The sequence below is a fragment of the Lathyrus oleraceus genome, chromosome 1, assembly GCF_024323335.1.
Source record: "Lathyrus oleraceus cultivar Zhongwan6 chromosome 1, CAAS_Psat_ZW6_1.0, whole genome shotgun sequence".
Classification (NCBI taxonomy): Eukaryota; Viridiplantae; Streptophyta; class Magnoliopsida; order Fabales; family Fabaceae; genus Lathyrus; species Lathyrus oleraceus.
In genome coordinates this window covers 219,574,145-219,583,432 of record NC_066579.1, presented here as the reverse complement: position 1 = coordinate 219,583,432, position 9,288 = coordinate 219,574,145, and the positions used below count along the sequence as shown (strand labels likewise).

Sequence of the window (9,288 nt, the reverse complement as noted above, 5' to 3'; positions counted from 1 at the left end):
ACAATTTCTACACAATTAATCAATTAAAAATTAAAATTAAAATGCATTTAAATTAAATTATGTTTGATCAAAAACCTAAAACCTCCTCAAAACACCAAATAAATGGCCAAGAGATTTATCATATGTCAAACAAGGTCAAAGGACTTTGAACAAAAAAATTCATAAGTTTTTTAAAAGTCAGACGTATTTTTAAACAATTAAAAATATGCATAAAAAACAATTAAATCATGAAAAATATCAAAATTAATCAAAAAAATAATTTTAATTCGGAAAAGGAAAGAGAAAAATATTTGAATTTTTTTGGTGAAAGTCCCATATTTTTTGGATTAATAATGGAATTAATATGAACTAATTAAACATAAGCAATTAAATGAAATAATCAGAAATTCAAAAAAAAATTAGAATCATCTAATCTCACTCATTAATTGAGGTGGCAGATCAGATGGTGATAAGCGTGTATTCCATTATGCACTACAGTCAACGCGACATAGGCTTGATAATTAAAAGCAACACATGAGATTAGAAGATAGAGACAAGATTTGATGGATAGAAGCATGCCACCATACGACCGAAGCTAGGGCTCCAGTTGTCTTCTCCGGTGGACCTCACCGGACTGGTCCACCACCAACCTCCACCAAAATGAAAAAGTAAGACATGTATTTAAAGAAAAAATGCTCAGGAGCTCGAATCTGGCCTCAATTTTCTCCAATTCCAAGTATATCAAGAGATACAGGGATTTGAATTTTGAGGATCATGAACTGAGTTGCTTTGATTTGACCTTAAAGCAACTCAATCTTATTGTCTACATTGGTAGGACTTTAGCAAACCAACAATCAATCAAAATGGATGAGAAATTAGGGAGAATCAAAGAAGAAAAGTTTATGAAATCTCACCTTCGAGGAGCTTTAAATTAGCTTGATCTTGCTTTCAATTTGGCTTGGCTTGACTCTAGAAGCTTGCAGGAGATGATTTGGATGGTCAAAAATCTTGTACTCTTGGAGTTTCAATTCTAAAACAGGATGATAATTGAAACTCAAATTCTCAAGAAATCTTCAAGATTATCCTTTCAATGGTGTTTGGGGAAGAAGGGGGTTGAAGCTTGGGCAAGAGGATCCAATTTCTGATCACCAGGGTCATGTATTTATAGGCTACCAAGTGTTTTTCACACACTTCAAATTTTGGCAACATTTTGAATTTCTCTCTTACATGGGTGCATGGGTGTGCACTAGGCCCATGAGATGATGTAATCTGATCCAAAGTTCAATGTACTTCATGCTGAAATCATACTAGAAGCTCATGCAAATGTGTGTGAAAATTGGAACTTGAAGTTATCCAAATGGTGCTTTAACTTACACCCATGGGCAAGTCCCTTAATTTTAATCCAAATGAGATGATCATAGACTTTTTGGAAAGATGAGATCAAGGGGAATAACTTCCATGTTTAACACTTTTTCATTTGAAGCTTAGATCAAGATGAATTTTGAGGTGGAAGTTTTGGAAATCAAACATATTAAAAAAAAATTCTAAGTCCCAAGTCAAATGTTCACTTCTTCCACCTTGAATAACTTTTTCTATGTACTTCAAATGAGAAACGTTCCTTCATAAAAGTTGTAGCTCTTTCAAAATTATTCAATTGGGTCACAAATTTGACCTAATTTGGATTTTTCATGAAGGAGTTATGTATTTTAGAAGTTGAGGAAAATCACTTGTTCAATGGTAATGGTCCAAAATGACCTATAATGTTTCCTCTTGGCACATGCATTTGCAAGTTGAATTTGCACTTCCTCCAAACCCAAAAGTTGAACTATACATCTTGAATTTGGTCATGCAATTTTAATGGCTTTCATATCATAAAATTTGAGCAAGTTATGATCTTGGGAAGTTGACCTCCAAACTAGGGTTCAGACAAAATGACCTATAACCTTTCACCATAAAAAATGACTTTCCAAGAAAACCTAGCTCTTGACCTCAACATGAAAGTTTTTTTAAATTCCATTTAGAGTAACTTTGATCTTAGAATCATTTTCATGTGTGTCGTACCTTGATGAAAAATGGGAATACGACCTAAGCGAAGTGCAATCGCACGCTCGCAATGATGGACTGAACAGAGTCGCCACCGAACTTTATTTATTCCTAAAAAGGAAAGGGGGAATATCGATAAAACCCAAGACAAAACGACAATGATGTTGGTCGTCGCAACCAAATCAGGGTTCGGGAGTCGATTACGCAAGGGGAAGGTATTAACACCCCTCACGTCTGTTGTACTCAACGGGAACCATTAGGTTAGTTGTGTGCATTAGTGTTAGTTGAAATGTTAGGCTTTTCAAGTTATTAGGTGGGAAAGAGAGAATAGAAGAGAGAAGAAATGTTTTTGGATTTTCAACGAAGGACTAAACCTAAGTTTTTTATTAGTGGGCTTGACAAGATTTACAAATCCTGCTCCTACGTATCTCAACAGAGAAATCAAGGCTTACGTAGTTATGGGTAGAAAAATGTTTGTTTGTTGGTCGATTTTAGCGAAAGCTACTTTGTGTCAAATCGACGAAAACATTATTGGACTACCCAAAACAGGTGGAAAAACATTGCCTTGCATTGTTTTTAAACAAAGTACCTTTCGTTTGAGAAAAGGTTTGAAAGGTCCATCGCGCGGCGGCGAGAAAAGAAATTGGTTGGTTTGATGTGTTTTGAATAATGGCGAGAACTTGGATGAGCGAGATATCCATCTCGAATCCTAGTCTCAGGAGTGCGCGATATACACCATGTCCCATTTCCATCTTTATTTGTAAAAGTGTTTAATAAGAATAAAGTGTTTTTGAATTTGATTGAGAAAGGGTTTGAAGAAACCGCATTGACAATTTTAAATGATGGCGAGAGCTAAGATAGGCGAGGCATCCGCCTCGAATCTTAATCTCAGGAGTGCGTGGTATCTACCATGTTCCATTTCCATCTTTATTGAAAGGTGTTTAGATAGGAATTAAGTATTTTGAGTTTTGATTATGAAAAATGGCTTGACACTAGATCAAGCATTTGATGAGCGATTGAGAAAGATTTGAATGAGTGTTTGAGAGAAAACAAAGTGGATAAATTTGAATGAAGGCGAGAACTAGGATGAGCGAGACATCCGTCTCGAATCCTAGTCTCATGAGTGCGCGGTATACACCACGTTCCATTTCCATCTTTATTGAAAAGGTCTTGAATATGAATTAATATTTTTTGAGTTTTTATTATGAGAAATGGCTTGACGTTGGATCAAGCGTTTGATGAAAGTTTGAAAGAAATGGAATAGAATAGGAGGGAGAAATGGATTGATTTGTTTATTGAGAAAATACTCGACGTTGGATCGAGTCATTATTTATGATCTTTTGAAATTGTTGATTTTATTCTTGTGTTAGTAGCTAACTAAGCAGTCAAGCAATAAAGAAATAAAACAGTAAAATTATTACATGCCAGGGGAGTGGGGGTACATTTTGTCAAATGGGGATTCAAAGTACTGGAATAATTAAATCGGGCCCAAACAACAAATAATGCAATGTATGAGTGTAAGTGCAAGAGAACTGTCTCATTGTAAGAAGGCCCAAGAGTAAGCCATGTGAAGAAAATAAATAACACAACAAGTTATATTTACAACAAACTTAAAATTAAATAGAAAAAGGGTAAAATCGGGATTCGCACGGATGGAAATTGAAAAGAAACTAAGAAATCTAGCTAATGTGCTCAAAGCCGGTTTGCACATATTGACAATAATTGAAATGTCATATGTGATTAATCAAAACGCGGCGAAATACTATCGATGTATCGATAAAAATAATCATAGATAAACAACATGGAAATTGTTGAATCCATAAATTAAAAGCGATATTTAACAATTAAAATAAATAAAAGGGGTAATAAACATTAGGAATAATGAGGGGATTAAAAAGAAATGTGAAATAGAAATTAAAAAATGCTGAAAAATTAAAATATGGTACACACAGGTATTGAACCCGGGACCAAAGACTTGCCAAAGCATCCATTTACCAACTCAACCAGATAGACATCCTTGTTATATGATCTCAAGCGCTAACAGATACCATAAAAAAGGACCAAGCCTGTTAAATAAAATATAAAGTTGAAAAAACAGTAGCAGAACAAGTTCTTCTTTAACGCACATAGATTCTATTTCTTTCCATTTTGAACATCAAATATTTAACGGCAAGATAACCACACAAATGGAAGCTTCAAGGAAGCTAAACGGAGAAATGGAAATCGAAACTCGAAAAGGAAACTAACCGGTTGCGGCGAGATTGACCGACGGATGTAGGTAAGGTTCCGTCTGAACCGGTTTTTGATCTTCCACTCTTCACCACCAAGAACAACTATGGTTTTCTTTTCTCCTTGCCGTCAGCTCCTTTTTCTCTTAGTGAACAGTAACGGATGCTCTAAGGAATTAGGGTTTTTCGGCTCTCCCCCATGAACAGTGGCCTCCTATTGTATACCACTCATCCCCTTTCTGCTGTGTTGCTGTGTTTCCTCAGAGCAGTGGGAAATGTCTGTACTGGGAAAGGTTTTGAGTTTTGTCCATATTCAATTTGTGGTCCCCTTCTCAGTTCTCTTTCATTTCCAAAACTTCACTGTTGGTAAGAAACAAATCACCACAGTAACTCACTTGAATATGTGTTTTTTTTTTTGGAATTGGACTGATTTTGGTGTGTTGTTATTGCATTGTTATTGCAGAATGATATCGTGCCATGTTGAGTTTTTAACGAATTTGTCTCCGCTGTGAACATTCACATGCTATGGTGGAAAATCCGTTTGATTAAAGACAACGAAACTCTCGGGGCCTCCGAGGGATGCAAGTTAAGACTTTCGAAGGGCCATTTGAACTTCCGCAGTAGCTCCATGGTTGAACCATAGTGTTAAAAGGCGAAGAATATCCTGTAAACTCCCGTCAACACTTTTCGAATTTGCTGCACATGCTATAGAATGAAAGTATCCGGTGACAGCAGCAACAACAAACTGTGCTGCAGTGTCTGGGAAACCTCTTAAAGTGTAATGAGACATGACTGTTGTATTGAACAATGCCCATTTATGCCAAGCTTTGGCCCATTTATTTGCATATTGAGTAGCTTTTAAGAATGCATCGAGTATACCTTTTATGGATTCCTCAACCAGTCCAGGAGAAAATGCCCACTGACAGGAGCCAAGATTCAGATCAACACGAGCAAGGAGAGGAACATTTGGATTTAAACCACTTGTGAAGACCGAGTGCTTAACTGGCTGAATTCCATAGCTAAATTCTGTAGCCTAACAAATGCCTCTCTGCGCTTTAAATCCTCTCCGAGTGATTTGATATCTTTATTGTTCTGTAGATCATTCTTGCAAACAATTGTAGATTCTGAATCCTGAGAGTCTAGCTCTGAACATTGTGACACCATTTTCATGTCATTGAGAGAAGAACTATCTTGGTCTTCCTCCTTATGCAATGAACATTGGAAATTATTACATATACTAGAGTTAGAAAAGTCTGATCTGTTCAGGCTCAATAGTTCATCAGTAGAAGCAATTTTCAGTTGATCCACTACTAAACGTGACGTAAACTCTATCAAAGAATCTCTTGCAACTTCCTCACTGACTTCCAAATATTTCCAGTGAGAATCATCAAAAGTAGAAGGAGATTCTTCCAAATTTGTAAGACTACTCACTGGAGATGTCATATCTGAAAATGGTTCCAGTTGATTTTCTCTTTTCTCTGCATTTAAGTCTAAGGAAATTTTTGTTAACTCTATCTCATTGGATTCCATTTCTATCCTATTGGAACATGGAGAAGCAGGGAAAGATTCAAGCAAATTTGAAGGATTTATTGATGGGTAAGAAATAGAACTTGAAGCTTGACAATTAACGACACTTGCATCATTTTCAGCATTATCAAGAGAAGAGATAGTAGATATAGCCAAATCTTTTACAGGGAACATATCATTTACCACGATATCATCATCCTGCGGTATGTAATTAGGGAAAAGTGGATGTTTAATAAGATAATCTTCTTCAACTTGATCCAAACTGCAGGTAGATTCATTTCTTTCACTGTCAAACATTATCTTTGGTACCTCTTCAAAATTTGATAGCTGATCAGGATAAAGAATTTTAACTTCTACCGAATCTGGTTCATGTTGTGGATTTCCGTGTATAAAATCAGAGAATAGCTCCTCTACAAAGCTATTCTCTACGGTAGTCTCCACAACAGGAAACAAAACTTCTGAGTCAAGTTGCATTGCTTTAATATCATCATCGGATTGTAAGTCCCAGTCATCAGGCTGCATTTTAGTGATCTCCTACATTGTCGCTTCACTGAACTTTGAATTCACAGCTGAAATATAATCAACAAGTTCAAGCAAAGTTTGCCTCTTGATATCCTTCTCTTTAAGATGCTTGTTAGAATCATTAGAATCAAATACAACACAACACATATTTAACTTCCTTATAAAAGGATTTGCCTTCTCCGAGCTAGAAACATCCTGAAAACCCGGCAAAGCCTCGTAAACTCCATTACCAAGAGCCATTACCGAACCAACGTGAGGTCCAATTGCAAGAGTCAACTGAGGATGCACCAGTGTTCATTGTTTTGCTAGCAGCAGTTTCTAAAGTCTGGTGTTCCAAGGATTTGACAGAAGAGGAAATGAGTGTACTTTGGTTAGCAGTAGCAGGTGCGGAAAAACAAGATAAATGTAAGTTGCATTGATCGTACAGAAAAGTAGCAAAGATCTGCAAACATGGCTTCAGAACCAGTTGCACACAGAAGACAGCCCCCAAGAGAATACCATGCCTTAGTTGTGTTCCACTTGAAGAAATAGTAGATATGAATAGGATTAAATGCCCTCAAGACACTTCTGTCATATTTGACAAGATTGTACATCCCAATACCTGCAAGAGAACAAAACCATACGAACAAAGTAGGTCAAACTGTAAGTGAAACGCTAAATGGCGGCACCAAAAGCTGAAAAGCGTAACAACATGACAAGAATACCAGCTCCAAACGACAATGGAAGAATGGAACAAAATTTGAGCTTCTCGCCGGATAACGAACAAATGTCACGCCGGAAATTCTCGAGTTCTCTCAAATGTATCATAATTCCCTTTATAAGTGGTTAGCTTACACAATTCAAGGTGACCAAACAAAGTACTTAGCTTTACAATTTCTTGAGTAAGATCACGATTTCTGGAATTTAGTTGCTGAAGTTCAGCTTCCAAATGATCGAGACTGGAAAACGATTCATTGTGCTGCTGAGAGTGTATTTCTTCAGATTTAAGACCGGCACTGATCCTGTCAACAAATGCTTCAAAATCTAACCCAAGTTTCTGCAACTGGGTACCAGACACGCTTATTTTACTTGCCATCCGCTGTAAATCACACTCATACTTCTATTTCATGACTAGAGCATCTGATTCACATAATGACAGCAGCAAAACGCTTGGGATTGTACTCTGCATTATGAGCTTGTGATGGGCATCTTCACAAGATTGAGTTGGCCGACATGCGGAGGAGCTCCGTTAGCTAGACTTTGGTCCGTTACCAACAAATCATTTGATGTTTGAGATTGTTACTGAGCATGCAACTTAATGGCACTTATTTCCGCAACATCAACTTCAGTATCTTCGGCCTTTTTAATTAATGCAGACTATCTCTCAGGGAATTTAGGCGTTTCAGCCAATATATCCATTAAGGCTGCACCTTTTCTACTCAAAGCAAAGTATTCGACTGCTCGTTGTTGTATTTCAACTTCAATTGAGCTTTCATATTTTTTAAATGTTGCCCATATCTGATTCTGCAGTTCAAGGTCTTAACCATTGTCTCATATATGGCAGGTTTGTCAAGATACTCTCGAGCTTTTGCTGCAGCATAAGGCTCCTCATTTAGGAAAATGGGCTTGCTTCAATTCCTTTCAAAATCCTCCTCGCCAAAAGTATCCAAGTAAGGAGAAGGCAAAGGGGCCAGACGTACAGATCTTTGTAGTAGGATTGTAGTTCTCTTAATTAACAAAAACACTCTGGTACCAGCTCCGCAAGTTACAGAATGAATTCGGCATCCACTTTTCCTGCAGCATGATTTCCAGTTTGGGAAGCACAATCTACCGCACAATAGGCACACTGCAGGATCATCAAGATGTGATTTGCACTCAGGGCAACGCTGTTATCATGTATCATAAGAGCTGATGCTATAGCTCCTAAAGGGTCGGCAATTTAAAGTTGCTGGTCTGCTTTCAGAACATTCAGCTTCCGACTTCAATCTTCTTCAACTTCAAGGCATCCATAAGAGCGGACCTCCTGTCTATTGTAACTCTGACACCCCGATCCATCACAGGCTGCCGAACAAATTCCAAGCCATTTCTTCTATTGTTAAGCCTGTGACTGCTTACTATTTCTGCCAACCATATCAGATGTTGCACACGGCTTGAAAGAAAAGTTCACTGGCTGAACTGGAATCATGAAGTTCTGCCCCTTGCAAATTCTTTATTGGGTAAGATGCAAGATTAGCTACAGACTGTACACCCATTCCGTTCGCCATAGCCTCTATATTGATCTCAGTTTTGTGCAATACAGGGTTAACATAGCCTGCTGTTGTTGATAAAGAGCCAACCCAGGATAAACAATAACCTCTTGAGGCCCCAAACCACAATCCACAAGAATCCACCGACCTCGATAATCTCCATTGCATGATAATGTGGCATTGCGGAGAACAAGTGATGTGCCACGTGAGTGTCTGTAATATTGTGGAAGACCTTGTTTAGGATTCCGTAATTCCTGTCCACAGTTGCTAAAGCTCCTCTCAACCAGTCCCACTCCGAGGAATCGTAATGTGGCAACGCAGGGTGAGTATGCTACAAAACTGTGATCAACACCAAGAATCCATTGACTACGAGCAGTGGAACTCCGTAAACATACACAACCCAGGCAAGACTTTTGGCCAATGCAAGATGATAAAGCCCAAAGCATACTGCAAGTATTGCCGTATCTGATACATAAATTTGAAGGCGTTCACAATCTGAGTAAATGGGACAATGCGGGTTAAAGTGACAAGCAAACCCTTTACTGCACCACCTAGATGCTTATGATACCACTATGCAGCCACTCGAATAGCTCTACCATTCCTGTCATTTTTAGTTTCCCTGCTCATTTCCTTAACATATGTATCCCTGTGGTACTCGTTGGAAAAAACAAAGAATTTCCTATTTGAATTGCTACAAATAGCTCTTAGCCGGTTATAAACAGACATATTCTTGTTCTTAACCTCTTCCAGCACAATGGACAGTA

General features: G+C 37.8%; 1 long non-coding RNA gene across 1 annotated transcript; it reads right to left on the bottom strand.

Moving 5' to 3' along the window:
- Window positions 1-3,555: 3,555 nt before the first annotated feature.
- Window positions 3,556-5,563, bottom strand: LOC127128424 (uncharacterized). The gene is made up of 2 exons (XR_007805897.1): window positions 4,270-5,563; window positions 3,556-4,088 (listed from the first exon to the last, which is right to left on the bottom strand). It is a non-coding gene; the product is annotated as an uncharacterized LOC127128424 (long non-coding RNA).
- Between the last annotated feature and the right edge of the window lie 3,725 nt (window positions 5,564-9,288).